At 45.2% G+C, this 19,932-nt stretch overlaps 1 protein-coding gene across 5 annotated transcripts in view; it reads left to right on the forward strand.

Annotated features, from left to right (window-relative positions):
- The window catches only part of MAST4 (microtubule associated serine/threonine kinase family member 4), a 740,331-nt gene that overhangs the window by 484,350 nt on the left and 236,049 nt on the right, over positions 1-19,932 (forward strand). The gene's annotated exons all lie outside the window — the stretch shown is intronic.

The following is a 19,932-nucleotide window of genomic DNA, read 5'->3' on the forward strand; positions in this document are numbered from 1 at the left end:
TCCAGGGACTGGTCTCTCCTGACAAGTCCAAAGTATGTGAGACGAAGTCTCGCCATCTTTGCCCGTCGAGAGCCTTCTGGCTGTACTTCTTCCTAGAGAAATCTGATGGCTCTTTTGGCCATCCGCGGAACTTTCTATATTCTTCGCCAGCACCACCGTTCAAATGCATCCATTCTTCTTTGGTCTTTCTTATTCGATGTCTAACTTTCACATGCAAATGAAGTATTTGCTATGAACAAGTGATGTCGGTCTTACGTCATGTGATCTACAGCTTCATTTCTATCACCATGTTTTCCACCTACTCTTCTTCTTTGTCTCCCGCTTTGGCATTCTGATGGCCAATACTTAACCATGCATCTCGATTGCATTGTTGATCCGTTTCAGACTGAAGAGTTTGGTTGAATTCTCCAGTTTCTTCATCACTAGCTTTTGGTGTATGAATATGTATGACAGTTGTATCTCTTGGATTCCCTCGAAGGTGGCTAGATGTAATCCTATCATAGACAACATTGTGCTGTAAGAAAGATCGTGTAGTGTCCTTTTTGACGATGAATGCAGCAACATTCCTCTTGATCGTGTCGTTCCCAGTATAGTAAGCCGTGTGGTTTTCTCATTCAAAACGTCCAACACCAGTCCACTGCAGCTCACCGAGGCACAGGGTAGGGGTATTTATATGTTCCATTTCATTTTTAGCAGCTACAATTTTCATAGATGCGTACTTCATACATTCCAAGTTCTGAGGATTAGTTGATTTGTACGGCTGCTGCCTCTCCTTGGGGACTGTGCGCCATCAGCAACTGAAAGTCCCCAGCCTTGACTTCTGCAGATTTACTCCATTCCCCTCCGCTCCATCACTTCTCCGAAACGCTCTTCTCCGAACCCTCTGTCCCTGGAGTTGGCATGGGCTGGACGGCAGTGAGGGAATGAGGGAGGAAGGTTATAATAGCACTAGGACACATGCCTCCTCTCAAATTTGCAGGTATTACGCGGTGAGAGCCTTACTCTTTCTCTATGTAGTGTGACACCCATTATACCCATTCTAGATCAGGGTTTCCCGGAGAGAGGAGGACACGGCATGGGGTCGGTTGGCACGATCCATTGGACTATAAAAGCAGATACTTACACTTTATCATGGAATATGAGCTATAGTACAATTTTTAAAATTATGCATTGGGTGAAGGGGGTGTGAGTTACAATTCTGACCATCAGTTTGTCTTCGGCGGCTTCAGTTCTTCACCCTCCCAGTCCCCAATTTCCCATCCCAACCACCCCTCTTTTCATTTCTTTTCTCCAACTCGGGTATGACAAGCCCCATCACGGAGTTACTGCCTGTCAACCCTTCCGTCTATTGCCTCAGCTTCCTGCCTTGCCCCTCTGACTTGGTTATCTCCAAAATCGGTTCCCTATGGACTTAAAATCTCTGTCTTAGAATTTCTTCTTTATAACAGTGGTCTCATACACTATTTGCCATCTTGTGCCTGACTGACTCAGTCAGCATGATGGTCTGCAGGTCCGTCCATGCCACGAGATGCTTCACCAGGGTTCTTCCAGCAATGCACAGTATTCCTCTGTGTGTGCATACGGGTTTCTTGGTCCTGTCTTCTTAGGAGCCTTGCGGTTCTTTCCATCTTCTTGCTGCAGTGCTGCGATGAGCAAGGGTCTGCGTGTCTCTCTGTGCTCGGGCTTTTACTCTTTTAGGGCATGTACCCGGCAGAGGGACAGCTGGATTGTATGACATTACCCTTCCCAGTGGTTTGAGGGAGCGCCATCGTGCCTTCCACAGTGGTTCATGGTTACACTTCTCCCTCCAGTATGTGGGGCTGCCAGGCTCCGCCTCTCCAGCATGCATTGTTTGTGGGTGTGCGTTGGTGCTGGGTTTACTTGGCTCGCATTGTCGGTGTGAGGCAGTAGCTCACGTTGCTTTGATCTCATCTCCTAGTTGGCTAATGACCATGAACATTTTTTTCCCCATACGTGTGTTAAGACATTTGGATGTCTTCCTTGTTGAACTATCTGTTCGTGTCCTTTACCTATTTTTTTTTCTAATTGGGTTAGTCGTCTTTTTTCTTATTATTCCTGGATTTTAATTGCCAGGGTAATATTATTTATTTATTTTCAGGAAAAAAGTTCAGTCCATGGTAACCTATGTTGGCTCCATTACGGATGTCTCTCCTTTGCTCCCCGCACTCTGCCTCTGGTACCGTTTGCCCATTAGCCTATGACCTCACTATCATGCAAGTAAACGAAGTGCAAGCGCCCTGTTTGGCCATTCCTATGCAGATCCCCAACGTTGTGGCCACTGGTCGCTCAGGCTCAATGAATGTTTGCTTGAAATGATTTCAAGGTCAGTGAGGGACAAGCAGCACGTTTGAGCGGCCGATGGAAACTTCAGGGAGATCCTGGTTACATCCCTTCTCTAGCAGTCTGATCATTTTCGCTGAAAGCATTGTTATTCTCACTGTAGGACGATAGTGCTGGTGGGGAAGTTAGGAACATGCCAGCATACGCCTGATTGCTGCCCAAACATTTACAGTCTGCGCAACAAAGTTACAGAGCTCCGAGGTCCACCTACGAAAAGGCAAATTGAAGCGTGCATTTCATTACAAGGGGAGGGAGTGCCATGTTCACTGGCGAGAGAATGGTTAGTGAGACACTCACAGTACAGAATAGTCTGCAATCCTCAGGGAAGATGAGGTGGAAAGGGGGAACCAATTACAAGGGCCTACATATAACCTCCTCCCTGGGGGGCGAACAACAGAAAAGTGGGTGAAGGGAGACGTCGGACAGTGTAAGATATGACAAAATAATAATTTATAAATTATCAAGGGTTCATGAGGGAGTGAGGAGCTAGGAGGGAGGGGGAAAATGAGCGGCCGATGCCTGGGGCTTAAGTGGAGAGCAACTGTTTTGAGAATGATGAGGGCAATGAATGTACAAATGTGCTTTACACCATTGATGTATGTATGGATTGTGATGAGTTGTATGAGCCCCTAATAAAATGACTTTAAAAGAAACAAACAAACAAAATCAGACTAATTCATCATTTGCTGAAATGGTAGACTCACTAGGGCATTGTTCCACGAGGAAAGGTAAGTTATGCAGCAATATGTACAGTATAGCTTCTTTATTTCTGCCCCAAGACAAAACACTAATAGGCATACATGAAGCTCTACGTGGAGGAGGCTTCCTGAAAACATGAGAACTTATTGGCAAGTCTTGGAACCTGGATGGAACGTGATAAGGTGGGTGAGAGGAAATGAAGGTGAATCCTTGGTGTTAATTGGTGGTTTGAGCAGATATCTGTTTGGTGCTTGTGTGGGCATTCCTGGCACCCAGGCCACAAAGCTGTGAACAGCACACAGAGGCTTTCCATTTACATTTCACTTACATTAGTATTGGGGAAACGGACAAGAGCAAATACATGTAAAATATGCCTCAAGATGGTCAAGACCGAGGCAAGAAGTGCTTCTCGGTGAGGAGAAAGACACTAGGTGTGTGGATGGCCTCCGGGCTTCGGACTGGGTGATCAGGGAAGATGTAAAGGAAGCTCAGGGGCAAGACATTTTGGACGCCTTGCAAAAAGGGTTGTAGTCCCAGGAAACAGGAAGTAAGTACAGAGGCCTTGCCATACAAACATGCTTGGTGTCTATGAAGAAAGTATGTCTGCAGGGAAGAGAGGGTGAGAGGTTTGTGCAAGAGCGGCTGAGAAAAGCAGGAGCTTTTACATACATAATGTGGAGCTTTGTAGGAATAATAAGAAATAATTTATTTTTCTTTAGACAAGATTTCAAGCACACACTAGAAAGAATTGTATAATGAATTTCCACCTAACCAATGTCCAACTTTAATAAATAGCAATTCGTGCCCAGTATTATCTTTTTATATATCATCTCTTACCTTGCCTCTCCAGATCATTTTGAAGCAATTCCTATTAATAGTATTTGTGATAGTTAGATTTTTTTAAATCATTTTATTAGGGACTTATACAACTCTTATCACAATCCATACATACATCAGTTGTGTAAAGCACAATTGTATATTCATTGCCCTCATCATTCTCAAAACATTGACTCTCCATTTAAGCCCCAGGCATTGGCTCCTCATATTTTCCCCTCCCTCCTTGCTCCCTCATGAACCCTTGATAATTAATAAATTATTATTTTGTCATATCTTGCCCTGTCCAACATCTCCCTTCACCCACTTTTCTGTTGTTCATTCCCCAGGGAGGAGGTTATATGTAGATCCTTGTAATCGGTTCACCCTCTCTAACCCACCCTTCCTCCACCCTCGCAGTATCGCCACTCTCACCAGTGGTCCAGAAGGGATCATCCATCCTGAATTCCCTGTGTTTCCAGGTCCTATCTGTACCAATGTACATCCTCTGGTCTAACCAGATTTGTAAGGTAGAATGGGATCATGATAGTGGAGGGGGAGGAAGCATTTAGAAACTAGAGGAAAGTTGTATGTTTCATCATTGCTGTACTGCACCCAACTGGCTCATCTCTTCCCCACAACCCTTCAGTAAGGGGATGTCCAGTTGCCTACAGATGAGCTTTGGGTCTCCACTGCGCAATCCTCCTCATTCACAATGATATGATTTTTTGTTCTGATGATGCCTGATGCCTGATCCCTTTGACACCTCGTGATCGCACAGGTTGGTGTGCTTCTTCCATGTGGGCTTTGTTGCTTCTGAGCTAGATGGCTGCTTGTTTCCCTTCAAGCCTTTAAGACCCCAGATGCTATATCTTTTGAAAGCCAGGCAGCATCCGCTTTCTTCGTCACATTTGCTTATGCACCCATTTTTCTTCAACGATCATATCAGGGAAGTGAGCACACAATGATATGATTTTTTGTTCTCTGATGCCTGATAACTGATCCCTTCAGCACCTCGTGATCGCACAGGCTGGTGTGCTCCTTCCATGTGGGCTTAGTTGCTTCTGAGCTAGATGGCCGCTTGTTCACCTTCAAGCCTTTAAGATGACAGTTGCTATCTCTTTTGAAAGCCAGGCACCATTAGCTTTCTTCACCACATTTGCTCATGAAGCCGCTTTGTTTTCAGCGATTGTGTAAGGAAGATGAACATCATGGAATGCCAGTTTAATATAGCAAAGTACTCTTGCATTGAGGGAGTACTTGAGTGGAGGCCCAATGTCCATCTGCTACCTTAATACTAAATCTATACATATATGCACATAGATCTATTTCCACATCCTCATATATAAATAGATTTACTTATGCGTATGCCTGTATTTAGACCTCTATAAATGCCCTTACCTCCTCTTTCCTCTATTTCCTTTTACTTTCTTCTTGTCCCACTATCATGCTCAGCCTTCATTGTACCTGTGTGATGTCTCCTTTGAGAAGGGTGGCCTTTTGGTAAGAGAAACACTAAAGAGAACTGGCCTCTCTTTCCTGCGCCACCCCTTCCTGCTCGATTGGGTCCTGGCGCTCACATCTGGGGTCAGTGGCCCATGTGGCCCACAGACCCCAGGAGCTGCTGGTGCTTTGCCATGTTCTTAAGAACCTTGGATCCATACCACTCTGCACCCACAACTTATGATCTCCTGGCTGTCTGTTTTGTCTTCTTGTTCTTCCACCAGTAGTATTGTGCGTCTGGGAGGCTTACAACTAGCATGCGGCCGATGGACTTGACTTGAATGGGCTGGGACACTTTCTTGATGTACGATTTTTTCTAGATATAAATTCTTTTTATACGTAGATGCATGCCACCGGACAACTCAGCCTCAGACAGTATTTCTGAATCTTTAAGAGTCTCTGAAAGGATTTTAAGTGACTCTCATCCTAATTTTACACTTTAAAAAATTAAAACAAATGGGTTTCTCTTATTAGCTAGCTAGGCACTACACGTATGCCATATAAACATTGTTTTCTGAGCATTTGTTTCTTGTTTGGGTTTACAGTTGGTTTGATGTAAGGGCCCACCAATGGTTCATTCGCCACAATTAGTGGATGGTGTCTTGTAAGTTTCATTTAATCTGCGGGTTCCCCCTTCTACTTCTTCTTTCTCTGCTGAAAATTCTTGGTTAACACACCCAGCCATTTGTCATGGGGTCCACAGCCAGAGTTTGCTGATTGCCTCTCCATGATATCATTCAGTAGGGTCCCTTGCTCTTATTATTTCCGGTAAATTGGTATTTTGATGTGAAGGCTTGATTGGAGTCGTCGGGAATTTTTTAGCGTAAGACTCCTTCTCAGGTGGCGCATCAAGAGACACACCATAGCTGGCCCTCTTTCGCTGGTGCCAGCAGTCCTTGGTTGGTGCTGGTTCCTGAGCCACTGAGTCCTGAAAACTTTTAAAGAAGAATGCTATACGTATCCTGCTATTTCTCTGTCACTTTGAATACTGCTGTAAAGACAAAAAAAAAAAACTACCCGACCCCTGAGGAGCAGCTCTAGAGAAAGGAAGACACATGCTTACAGCATCTCCCAGCTTTCTCAACGCAGAAGCTGTTTGGTGTGGTTCCCGCAGGTGGCCCTGGCTGGGCGACCCCTCCCGCTCCGCCAGACCCTACCTCCCTCCTTCCATGTGTGCTTACAATTTTGGATGAAAACTGTGTCCTTATTTGAATAAAATGTTCTCATCCCTGTTGACGTTAATTTCCCTACCTTTGGCTAATTTGTTTAGGGTGTGGGCTTTTACTTTGAGAGGGAAGCCGTCGGAGGGTTTGGATAGAAAAGTCTGACATATTTCCAGGGAGGGGGGGGTGGCAGGGGAGATCATTGTGGAGATTATAGGGCCAAAAATATAGAGAGAGAAGAGAGAGAGAGAGATTCCAGTCATCCAGCCGAGTAACGATATAGATTGAATCGAGGTGGCTTGAGCGGGAAGAATGGTGGGATTTTAGATACTTGACTATGGAAGGGGGCTTTTTCGTGTTCATGGACCACAGGCGATGAATTTGTTGTAGTACAAGTTAAAATTAGGGATGTTAAACAGTCAATCTAGGGTTCTTTGGTTGTCCAATTGGTAAAGTACTCAATTTCTAACTGACCCTTGGCTCCTCCACAGGAGAAGAGACCTAATGACCCCCCTTCAATGACAACCTGGGAAACCCTATGGGGCAGGTCTACTCTCCCTCCCATATAGGGCCGGATGCATCGGAATTAACTTCAAGGCACACAGCAACAATAAAATAGTGAACTAGTGAAAATGTCTTGTAATTCTACTGGCAATAAAAGCTGTAATTTTTAAAAAGAGGGTCTATGTATAAAATCCTTCTGAATAAAATTTTAATGTGTTACCTAAGATGGAATCTACCTTAAAACATTAAAAGCTGTAGATCTAGAGAATTTTGTTGTTGTTTTGGTATAAAGGTAGTAATTAATTCTCTTGTCTTTGCTATAACCACCTACCTGTTTGAACCATCCCTGACATCCCTAAGCAAGGTTTCTCTGGCTGACTTTTTACTCCATTACATCTCTATGCTCTCCTCTTGCACGCTTTGTATATTATATTGCGTCTGTTGGTCGGCACGGTGGTGTGTCTCTGTGATCACTCACAATGATATATTCCCAGTGTGGGTTTAGCTCCAAACACCAGGCAGTTTGGTGACCAGGAACCCACACAGCAGGAGAAGGCGGTGCCTGGTGAACATAAACAAATGGCCCCCATCAAATTGGTTTTCAAGGACTTGGAGCATGGGAGCATCACGCGAACTGGTCCATGTGGCACGTTGGTCAAGTTGCAAACAGGTGACCCTCTAGATGAGTGGTTCTCAACCTTCCTAACGCCAAGACCCTTTAATACAGTTCCTCGTGTTGTGGTGACCCCCCCAACAATAAAATTATCTTCATTGCTACTTCGTCACTGTAATCTTGCTGCTCTTATGAATCGGGCGACCCCTGTGAAAGGGTCGTTCAACCCCCTAAAGGGGTCCCGACCCACAGGTTGAGAACCGCTGCTCTACATCAATGTAGACATGGGGTTGCCTTTGTGGCAATAAAGAAATGGGGTGGAAATCACCCATGGTGGGGGTGGAGGCATGGAGCATTTGAAACTAATTTCAAATGTTCGTCCCTCTCTGCCCAGCTCCCTTGTGTGGGGTACACCTTGACCAACTGTACGTGGCCTTCCTGCGTGGGAGGGGCCCCAGGGTAGCAGTGAGCACACCAAGATCTGATTCCGGCACTGCCACTACATGGCCTCACATGAAGATGCCATTGGACTGGATAGCCGTTTGAAGATCGTCGCCCAAAGCGGCCACCTTTTCCCCACAGTATGGCTGTGTGTATGTGTGGGTGGGTTTGTAATGGTTAAAAATTAGAATGGCGACTTAAGTGCTCACTTTATCGCTTCTTGTTCACAAACCATTGGTTGTCAACTCTTTAAAGTTTTAAAATACAGCAGAGGACATGAGTCACATGTATCCCTCCTGCATGACCATGGAAGTACCCTTGACCCTAAGTGATGAAGACTGGGAAAATGGAGATTTTTTTATTAAGTGCAGGATGATGTGCCCAGGCTGTCAGAATATATGCTCTCCCCTGCCTCCCCTCCCTCCTTCCTTCCTTAATCATATTACACTGATTGTGTACAGTGTGGATCACAAGCCCCCATCCCCCAGGTTCATTCCCAGCTGGTCCTTTCTCACCCAACAGTAGTGCCTGTGGGCACGGGTTTTTGCCTCAAAGCTGAGTTCAACTTCCCCCGAATTAATGCCGTTCGTTTAGTCCTTGTTCCAATGCGGGCCACGTGTAGATAGAGACGTATCTCGATATTTTCATGCAGCATCATTTCCGATTGCTGTCTTGTGACTTATGAATGAGTCTGCCAACTCCCCCAGGGGGAGAGGAAGGGTGACCTCCTCTGGGCGGTCCCATTCCATCTGAGAGCCTCCCCGGGGAGGTGGGAGGCATTGACGTTTGCTTGGGATAAACTCTTTGCTAAGTCTGATACTGTTGCTGTATGATTTTTTGCAGCCAGCGTGGGGAAAAGGATTTTACATTTCACCGAGGTGAAAAGTAGGTCTATGCGTGGAGCGACTTTCTTTAAAAAAAAAAAAAATCAGAAACCAATTACTTGATATGCAGAGCTGAAAGCCTCATTCCCTTAACGAAATCCATGCGGTGTGCACTGCCGTTAACCTGGGGCAGGCAGCTGACAGCTCTTGATGATACAGCGAGGTGGAAGGACCCAAACTTGCAGGATCCCCCTCCCCCTCGAGAGATTGTTAGTCCAGTCCTTTAGAGAGGTTCGTTTTGGCTCTCTGTCATCACCGGGACGCTGGCCGTGAATGTGTGTCATGGTTACAATAGACTAGAGTGTGGTAACATGACAACCATGAAAGCCCAGCGGGAAAGGCTGCAGATTCCGGGGCTGACCTTGGAGTAAGTATTGTCTGCCTTTAATATTTTAATGCTTTCTGCATGGCACTCGGCTTTCCTGCAACCAATAGCTATTTAGCATTTGTGTGTACTGACAGCCTCAGAGCACTGCAGTGAGCTGGAGGAACATGTCTTAGCTGCATGGCTAACCCTGCGTTCTGCATGTTTGCGTGGCAGGCGGAGGGAAAGCCTCGCCGCATATTTAAAGTTACTAAACCTCGGCGCTGGGAGCCTCTGAACAGCTCCTCGTGAAAGAATGGAGCAGCAGGCCGGAGTGGGTCTGTCTTTTTCTCCTTCTCCCGGACTGTTTGTTTACCGCCCACGCTGCCTTCTCTAAAGAAAGGCCCCTGTCTGCATTGAAAAATAGGAGACATCGAGGTGGATTAGGGTGTTGGAGAAGGGTTATTTGTGACATTCACTGGATGTGATCATGTTTCATCTGTGCAGCAGAATATTAATGAACGGTAGTGCATTTTGAATCCTCTCTGCAGAGGCTCCGGCCACTACATGCAGTATGTTTGTTTACCTAGTTCAGCTCCGGGTCTGCTTAGCACGGCCCCCTCCCCCCGCCCCCACCTTTTTAACCTATTAACTCATCTGACTGTCTTCTGACTTGATGTCATGACGTGGAAATGCCCATGGCTAATTTGTGGCGCAGAAGTTAAACCTCTGCGCTGCAGGAAAGTGTCAGCATATTTTTATTTTAAATCTGTTGGTCTGAGATGCAGAATCCATGAGTTTGGCTGGCTGCGGGCACACTGGAAATATAAACTGCATAAGGGGGAGAGATCAGATATCCCTTTCATGTCAACGCCATACAGCTATCCTATGGAGGTTGGAGTTGGAATGTTACAATCCCCATGTTCTTGTCCTGGACCCCCCATCCCCCGTGTTCTTGTCCTGGACCCCCCTACCCACCCTCCCACCCACCCACCCGTGTTCTTGTCTGGACCCTTTCTGGGAAGAGACAGCAGGAGGAGGTTGGCACCCACTTCTGAGTATTAATTATGCCTCTTGAGCTCTGTGGATAGGTCATACAAGAGAAATAATTCCCTTAATTAATGAATAGAAAACATGACTGTTCCGAAGTGATTTGAATACTTTTCCTAATCAGACTTTGCTCAAAAATGATATACTGATTTTATACTAATGAGCTCCTTATTTATAAAAAGTTAGAGGACTCTCAGAACCATCTCTGTAGATGTGACATTTTTTATTAGAGATCTAAAGAGTGTTTTTTTACCCATTGCTGGGGGTAGATGGTCCCCATCTCCGTCCTCGCCTTAACCTCCATGCTCAGCCTTCTGTTAGAAAGAGTTCAATGGCATGCCGTCCTTGTTCTCATGGCTGCCCTCTCTTCCTCCTGGAAATGGCTCGCTGGCTCAGAGGCTCATAGCTCAGGGCCCAAGGTCCCCAGCGCTTGCCCCCAGCTTGGCCTTTTCCTCTGTTTTCAGTTGTGTTTCTTCCTTGACCTTGTTCTTTAGACTTAAAATATATCATTTTACAGTAAGTTGTGTTTTCTTTCATTGTTAGCATCTTGTTTACATTAAAAGGAGACTCTTTTTGAAGTCACTTTTTAAAACATGCAGCCTCAGCTCTACTCAATGCTCTGTTTTATTATTTGAAATGCCACGCTGTCCCCTGAGTCGCATAGTGCGGTCAGTGATGGCACAGGATGTTGGGGTCCACTGAACCTTGGGGGTCCCTGGATTGTTTGGGTACCAGGCCACACCCCTCTAGTAGAGCCTCGGTCATGGTAAATGTCACCATTCCATTTTAAGTAGACAACACTTCTCATTGGGGAGTTTGAAACAGTACATTTGAGAACGGCTCTTAAATGTCAAGGTAGTGTTAGCATGGAATTGACTTTGGACATTTTATTGATCTTGAAATGTGAACTTATGCTCAGGTAGGCTTAGCTGGTTTTGCTCCCATGCTGCATTCTTTGAGATAATCCTGCTTATAAGCAGGCAGAGAAGTGCTATCATGGAAGGTCTTACACCAATTTTGGCAAAAAACGTTCAATAAAGATAATTAGGGGGGCTAAGGTAGATGACAATGGGGTCCGAACTCCAAGACCAAATGAATACATGAACAAGATGGTCTCTCTTGAGATATTGTCTCCCCGCCCGGCCCCCCAGAGAGTTGAGTCCAAAGGCATTACTCTGTGGGCGCAAACCACTTCCTATCAATAACCTGAAGTGGTTCCTGCTTCCTGTTTCAGAAATGGGTATTCTGAATACAAGGCACCAGATATATAACTAGTTCATGAATGAATGCTTATTAATTTATTCAGAATTGTTTCACACTGAGAGAGCCTGCATTTGCCTTTCCGGGTTCTGAGGACAAGGAATGGGTAGCTTGTTTGTTTCTATGACAAGTATAGAATTAGGTTCCGATTTACCTCCTCGTGCACATCCTGTGTTTCCACATGGTGACCGGGAGCAGCAGCCGTGCCTCTGCGTCCTTATTTTAGGACCAGGAATGCTAGATACGACTCTACTGAGGGCAGATGCAGGCTCTATCAGGGGGTGTTCCTGAGAGCTTTCCAATGAGCTGCTACAAGGGAGCGCAGTGTGCTTACGGGCCGATGGAGCGCAGTGTGCTTACGGGCCGCAGCTGTCCAGCACACTCTGTATGTCTCCTAAAGAACCCCAGAACCAAGCACTGACACCACACCAGAGCATGGTTTTACAAGACATAAAACTTTATCCTTCTTAAACCCTTTATCAAGTATTTTTTACATTTCAGTTTAAGACAAATACAGTCCATTTTCTCTGTTGCCCACTTATCGGGAGACAGGGTGGCATAAATACTCAGCAAACCATGATAAGCCTAAATCTAATTGGAGTCAACGTTACCAATTCTGTGTCAATGAAGGGCAAAGATAGATGGAAATGACTCAGATGCAGCGCTAATCCCAGACTTCATTCACTAAGGTAGCAAGACATGATATGAGGGATAGAACCCCAATTCAGTGGAGAGGCAAAAGAATGTGTTAAAGTCCACTGCTCAAGAGCAAGTTTCTACTGTCCCCTTACCCAAGTTTCTGCTGCTCCTTACAACTTGGTACAAGAATATCTACCTAATGCTTCATTTGGTTTTGCCATTGAAATATGTACATCCGTAGTTAGCACTGCATTCTCTGGTGGCGTCAATGGCAAAATCCTTACGGATGCAGGTTTCCCTTCTTCTTTAAAAGAGAAATGACATGAAACCAAAGGGAAAAAATAGTAAATAGCTTGAATATTACCTTCTGTATAATGAATGTTTGAGATTGGCTACTGAATGCTCTCAGCTGATTAGGTTGGTTGGTGGTGATGGTATTTATAATAGCCCCATTGACAGTTGAATTTGAGAAAACCTTTCTGGAAAGTAAAATAATGTATAGTTATTTTTTTAATTATAGTATTTATTATGACTATAGGCATATGAACTCTTTGTATCATTGTCCCCCACCCCCACCCCAAGGAGTAGAGAATTTGCTATGTCTTTGTTACAAGGAAGACTACCTTTTCACGGAGAAGTACCTATAAACTTATCTTCCTACATGGAAATGGTTGTGGGTTTATGTTAAAGGAAAAGAGTAAACTACAATCTTTAATCTGGACTTTCAGGATCACTATCTGCTAGCTACCTTTCTTTAGTTATGCTACAGAGTCATCGCCAGAGTCTTAATTGGGAATGGAATATATTCATTATAAAAGGGCACAAAGGAGTCTTCTTTGATACAAAATTCTCATGTTAACGATATTTGCCAGGTTGGTCTGTGGCAAAGAAAAGGCACAACTGAAACATGGCAGCGGTAGTTTTTTAAATTCCCTTTCAGCAGGAAGCATTTTGCCTGTTGGGTATTTCACAGCTGAAAAGGGCAAGTGACGGAGATGCTTGCTCAGGGGTATTGATAAGCATGCCACGCGTGGGTCTGCCCTGAAGGGAATGCGGCCCGTGAAGTGAGCTGGGCTATTGTGTCTGTACTCATTTCCCCCACTTGGAATGATGTTATTTTGACTTTCAGTCTCACTCCAAGAAGCCTGAGCCCAACCCCGTCGAGCCCGGGCAGTCCTTGTAGTCCACTCTTCGCTTTTCACTTTTGCAGGTAAGGGTTGCTTTGTGTTTTCCCACCATGAGCGTCACCAAGAAGATGCTCAGCTCGGCTCTGTGCAACAAGTGGGGTTTGGTCCTAAGTTGTTAGCCTAGTATTAAAATTGAGAGTGAGGAATCTGGTTGAATTGTTGACTTGATGACTTGCAGAATCACTGAGAAAATACATTATGCTTATTATCCATGCTTCACTTGCCAGCAGTTGATGAGGTGTTTGACATCTGTGTGCATATGACAATTTTTCATATTGCTTTCTTAGGAAATGATCTGCACTGAATTCCATAAAATTTTACCAATCTTTTATAATGATACAATCTGCTACAATTTCTAGTAAGCACTTCCTGATCCGCATTAGCGTTATCATCATATCTGCGGCCACAAATGATCTTATATCTGGTTATTATGTAAGAAAGATTCATACTCTTCTGTTTTAGAACGCCCAGTTATAGTCCCCCACTCCCCGCTCACAAGCTGATTTGAATTAATTTTCTCTGTTCCTTAGAGAAAAATCCCCAAGGAACGCATCTTGCAATTTAGCCTAGTTTGTTACAAGAAGACAAGATAGAAAACACTCGTGATATTATGTGGATAGTAGACATGCCCTAATAGACTTTTCATGGATTTAATATCTACCAGTACAGTGGGTCTCTTCTTGACCGATCAGAATATATATCCCTATAATCATAAATAAGCTAATAAAATAGAACTCTCATTTAATAGAAATTAAGAAAACAAAACACTGTCATTGAGTCCGTTCTGACTCAAACCCTAGATAGGATTTCAGCGGCTCCAATAAATCTGTGTTCAAGCAGGTAGCCTCAACTGTATCAGGTGCAACAGCTGGTAGGTTTGAACCCCTGACCTTGAGATGAGCAGTGAAATACCTGACAACATCATTAAGAGTCTTTAAATTACTGTTTACTCATAAGTATTTTATATGTGCCATTAACACACCTACAAAGGGTGGCTTGTGGCCAGTTCTTTAAAAATGCTGACTTGTAGATGAGACATTTAGTGAATTTGTGTCTGTCATACTTATAAAATAAGACTGAACGACAATCTCAGGAAGATGTGACTGGGGGAGAGGACTTGATGGCTTTGGACTTTGGTTCTAGTTTTATTCTAATGGAATTACATTTATTATCGCAAAAGCAACTTTGAATATAAAAGTTCCATGAAGAGCTCTATAAAGTATCCTCTGACTAATAGATCATAAAGCATTAAGATAATTTTCTGTCTTGTTTAGCTGGAGAATTTCTTTCCTCTTGTATATTGTAATTTGCCTATTGTTGGTACTAGAACCACAAGGAATCATACTATTTCTGAACTTTTTCTTTATTGTAATATGTCTTCATTAACGCTCAGAGCTCCTTCTATTTTCCTCTCTGAAGACAAGACTATTCAAAGGCAATGGGGCCATCACTTGCTCATTCACTCACTCACTCACTGAATCATTCACTCATTCACACACACACACACACACACACACACACACACTTGCTCACTCACTCACTCGCTCACTGACTTCCATTAAGTCAGTTCTGATTCTTCACAACCCGAGAGGACAGTAGTACTACCCCCAATCAATGGGTTTATGAGGCTATAAATCTTTATGGGAGCAGTAAGTTGCATCTTTCTCCCTTGGACAGGCTATTGGTTTTGAACTGCTGACCTCCAGGTTAGCAGCCCAATGCACAACCCACTTTGCCACCAAGATTCCTTGGTGTCATCACTAGTGAAGGAAAAGAAAAGGATCCCACTAGAACAGTACAGATAGGGTGAAGTTCAGAAGAGCATTTTGGAGAAAGGCTTCATGGGATTAGTCATATTTGAGCCAAACCTTGAGAAATCTCTGGGGAGGGATGGAGGTGAAGAACAATGCCAGAGAAAGAAGAAACCAAAGTGAGGAGATGGGAGGGGGTGGTGTGGTGTGTTAGGACGTAGGTCACTGGTTCACAGTGGGGAGAAAGGAAGGGAAACAATGAGTTGTGTAGAAGTTGATAATGGATTTTAAATTCTTGTGGGAGTCATGCTCTGAAGAGCCTTGAACACTGAGCTAAGAAGCTCATATTTCATTTGGTAAGCCATAGGGCGTTCTCAAAAATCACTGTGAATAAGCAAATAACCAACCCGAGCTCTGCCTGAAGAGATTGCTTCTTTGAGAAAGGATCTCTGGTGGCACAATGGTTACACGTTGGGCTGAGATCTGCATGGTCGGCAGTTTGAAACCACCAGCAGCTAAGCGGGAGAAAGACTGGGCTTTCTATTCCTGTAAACCGTTACAGTCTCAGAAACCCACAGTGGGTCATTATTAAACAGCATTGACTCAATGGCAGTGAACGGAGTGTTCAGAGTAAATGGGATTTTTGGCAGAAACGTCAATAAGATTGCTGGTACAATATTTTATGAGTAACAGGGCCCGGATTTGGACACTGACCACGAAATTAAATGAGCATTTGCAGAGGACGTTTTAGTTGGCCATGTGCTTCTACATGCATCATCTCATTCCATTTAATGCTCCTGACACCCCTGCGAGACAGGAAGGAGCATGGCCTCAATTAACAGAAGATGCTAACACCACGGAGCCTACGCAGTTTAACTAGCCTGGGACGTAAATTCAAGCCTTAACTCTTTCTACAGTGAGTAACTTAAGATGAACCGAGCACTGAGCTATCACATGGGTTGGATGCTAATGATCTGACTTAGGTGGATCTTGTGACCTCCAAGAGTCCGTTTGATTCCCCGTGCCTCCCTGGGTGCCTGAGAGAAATGCTAATGAGCGGAGGAATGAATGAATGACTTGGGAGTGGAGCATTAGTTAGGATGAAGAGCGTCTGTGGTGCAGGGGTTGCGTGCTGCTAACAGAAAGGTTGATGGTTCAACCCCACCAGCTTGGGTTTCTCTGAGGGAGAGAGGTGTGACCAGCTGCTTCCATAAAGATTGCGGCCTTGGGAGCTCCTGAGCAGGTGTGCCCGCTCCTCCAGGGACTGTCACTAAGAGCCCAAATCGACTCAGTAGCATTGGGTTTGTTTTGTTTGTTTAGCAAATACTATGCTTGAGCAAATGTGCAGTGACTTAAACACAGTAAAATTGTATTTCTCATTTTCTGACCAAGAGGCTGGATCATACGTTATCACCCAGAGATTCCAGGGGAGTCTTCACACAATGGCCTTCAAGGCGCCCTGTGGATCCACAGCCAGCAGGTGGAAAAGGAAAGACCAGGGTGGACGGCGAATGGCCAAGCCAGCCCGGAAGGCAGCCCACAGCACTTGCATTCACATCCCATGGTCTGGGATTTAGTACATCCATCATGTCACACTCCAGGGGAGGCTGGGAAATGCTCTAGCTGCTCAGTGCCCAGGTAAAGAGTGGGGGAGGGGTTTGTCACAGAGCATGATAAAAGGAGGATGTCCAAAGCAGATGCCCAGCAGGTACTTTTGAATAAAGGATTTCTTACATGGGAGATCTAAGTGGAACTCAAGAAGTGGTTGTATTTGGGGAGGGAGAAAATTGGAGCAGTGATGAACCTGATCTTGAACACATGGCTATCTAGTTAGCAGCTTGGAATCGATGTACTTCTAGCAGAGTGTCTAAAAATGATGGTCTAATATGATAAGTTGTGAAGATTCCAAATATGTTCATTCTGACACCAACAGAAACAAAAACTAAAAGTCTTCCAACACAGAAACCATGGGTTTACACACACACACACACACACACACACACACACACACAGTCACTGGTCAGCTTTCTTCTGTTTTCCGATTTACATGAATGAGGCTGGAAGGTTGGGGAGAGGGAGGGGTGGAGGCAAGCTTGGACAGTGGCTGTGCCCTTTTGAGGTGCTGACTCGCAGGGTTTCTAAATATGGCAGAGGCAGGCCCTATTCCTTTCCTGGTAAAGCCCCGGTGGCGACTGAGCTGAAATATGATTCAGCTCCCTGTCTCCTGTGGAACTCCACAGCCTGGGCTTCCTGAAGCCGCCTCAGAAATGAGAGAGCCGCAGCCTGCAGGGCGGCTGAGGGGGCTCATTGGCATTTTAAGTTTCACTGGCTGTGTCAGAGGGGGTGGAATTTTGAATTCCGGGATGGATGTTACAGTCCGACAGATTTTTGGCCTGCTATGAGGGCCGAACTTTTCTGAGCAGCAGGAAGTGATCTGCCTCATCGAGGCATGGGTTTCACGCCACTGTGAATCTCCCAGGACGCTGAGGTACCCACTTAACCGAAAGCGGTAGCATCTTCCTGCACCAAGCCAACGACTCCACCACACCATTTCCAAAGGCCCTTCATCCTGAAACTCTCGATGTGTTTCTCTTCTTAGCAAGCTGGAGAGAGCGGAAAAATAAGCCATTTGCCCCTGAGCTGGAAAGAGAAAGCAATATCCCCTTTACAGGTAGCGATGTGGAGACCCACCGATCGTCACTTTGTCGCGCACACGACGGTAGCTTGTGTGTTGCTGGAAGCTGTGTCACTGGTATTTCAAAGGCCACCCAAAGTGAACCGGCTTCACAAGCGGAGCTTCTAGACGGAAGCACACCCTACAGAGAAGGAATAGACTGTCCACTTCGGAGGAAACGGCCCTGGACACCTTAAGAACAGCAATGGAACGTTGTCAGAGACGGACGGCCTCGCAAGCAGCAGCGGAGTATCGTCAAGCATAGCAGCGATAGTGAGGTCGGTGCAGGAGCGGCCGAGATTCCCTCTGTCCTACGCGGGCGGGCGCCAATGGGTGGCTTAGACGGAACAGCACCGCGCACGCGCCGCAGTGTGAAGACCATCCTTAGGACTTCAGCAGGGACTCTCCGGCTCTTCCCTTCCCCTCTGATGATGCGACCAGAGCTGCCCAGCGCTTTCCATAGTCCCTACACCTTCATCGATCCACTAAGTAGTCTGTTCCCGTGATGACGACCTCCGTGTCTGACAGGTCACGTAGGTAGGAGCTCTGCTAGCTTGTGATGGGCACTGTGGATCGAGAAGTGGGCAAAGGAAGCCGCCTCGATATACATTCTGACTCTCTTGCGTGACACCTGCTGCATGTATTTCCCTTGATGTAGTAAAACAAACAAACAAATCCATTGTCCAATTCTGGGCAACCCTGTATGTGTCAGCAAGAAACAGTACTTACCCCGCAGGGCTTTCAGTGATTGATTTCACCATGGAAGTAGATCACCCAGTGACTCCATTTCCATTAGCATCAGTGAGTGATGCTCTGTCGTACAGAGTGAGTCTGGAAGTATTGCTAGTAGGCTTCCACTTCATTCCTGCGTGAGTTTCTTCCAAACAAACCATGTTTAAACATGTCTAAACAGTGAGTGACGGAAGATGAGTTCTCTAAGCAATATGCTTACCTTAAGTCTTGCTAGGGTGCCTCGAAAAATAGGAAGTCCAAGGCATCGGCTTCTAAGGGGATCCGCTGGGTCGGGTCAATATAAGGCAGAGAGGTCAATTTAGACGATGGTGGTGGCTGCTTTTTTGAGATTCCAGAGAGGTAATTTTGACGCATCTTCTTGACGGGCACAGGACATATAATAAGTTCAAGGGACAGCCCATGAGGAATTTTAAGAAAATTGAAAAGCACCCTGGTGAGGGAAATGCCAGAAAAGGGGCACTGAGGAATGCTTTTCCATCATGACAGTGCACCTGCTCATCTTCAAGGGCCGCAAGGGCTGTCCCATGTGTTCTCTTGGGAAGTCGTTTCCCATCTACCCTGCAGACCTGACCTTGCCCTTGCCCCGGTGGACTTCCTTTTGTTCTCCAAATCAGAGACTATTGGGCACAAAGGTGATTGGAGTCCCTGAAGGATGTCCAAACTGTTTAACCAGGGGAACGTTGATGAGCCCCGGATCTTTTGGAGGGAAGGTTAGAGAGGTGGAAACACCATCTTCAGAAGCTTAGAAATCTAAAATCAGAGGAGGGAATTGTATTCGAGCTTCATTGATGAGCACCTGGTTTGCAGAGGGCAATGGATGACCATGGAAGCTGAAATCCACTTACAGACTCTCCACATGTATGAAGCCGCCGTTGAATCCCCTCAGACTGTTGCCCAGGGGTGTCATTAGTCTTGTTCTCAGACAGGGGCATTGGACAGTGGATTACTGAAGATATTGCTAAGTTAAAATTTGACACATTATTATTTGTTTTCCCTTTTGATACATTTCTAATTTGTTCTAATTTGTTTTCTAGTGTTTTCTGCCTTCTCTTGGGCTGAAGTTTTTCTGTTTTATGATTCCTTTATATGAAATTCAGTATAGGTAAATCTAGAGAGACTTTAACTGGATCGATAGTTTCTTGGTATTATGGCAGGGGAGGGTGGGGACAACAGGGAGCTAATAATAGTGGATGCAGGAATGAAGAGCATGTCCTACAATTAGTTGTGGTGATGACTACACAATTATTTTAAATCAATTTAAACGAAGACCCAAAACAATCATATCAATGCAAATGAGGGGATGTGGACTGGAGACCCAAAGCCCATCTGTAGA

The sequence above is a fragment of the Tenrec ecaudatus genome, chromosome 2, assembly GCF_050624435.1.
Source record: "Tenrec ecaudatus isolate mTenEca1 chromosome 2, mTenEca1.hap1, whole genome shotgun sequence".
Lineage (NCBI taxonomy): Eukaryota > Metazoa > Chordata > Mammalia > Afrosoricida > Tenrecidae > Tenrec > Tenrec ecaudatus.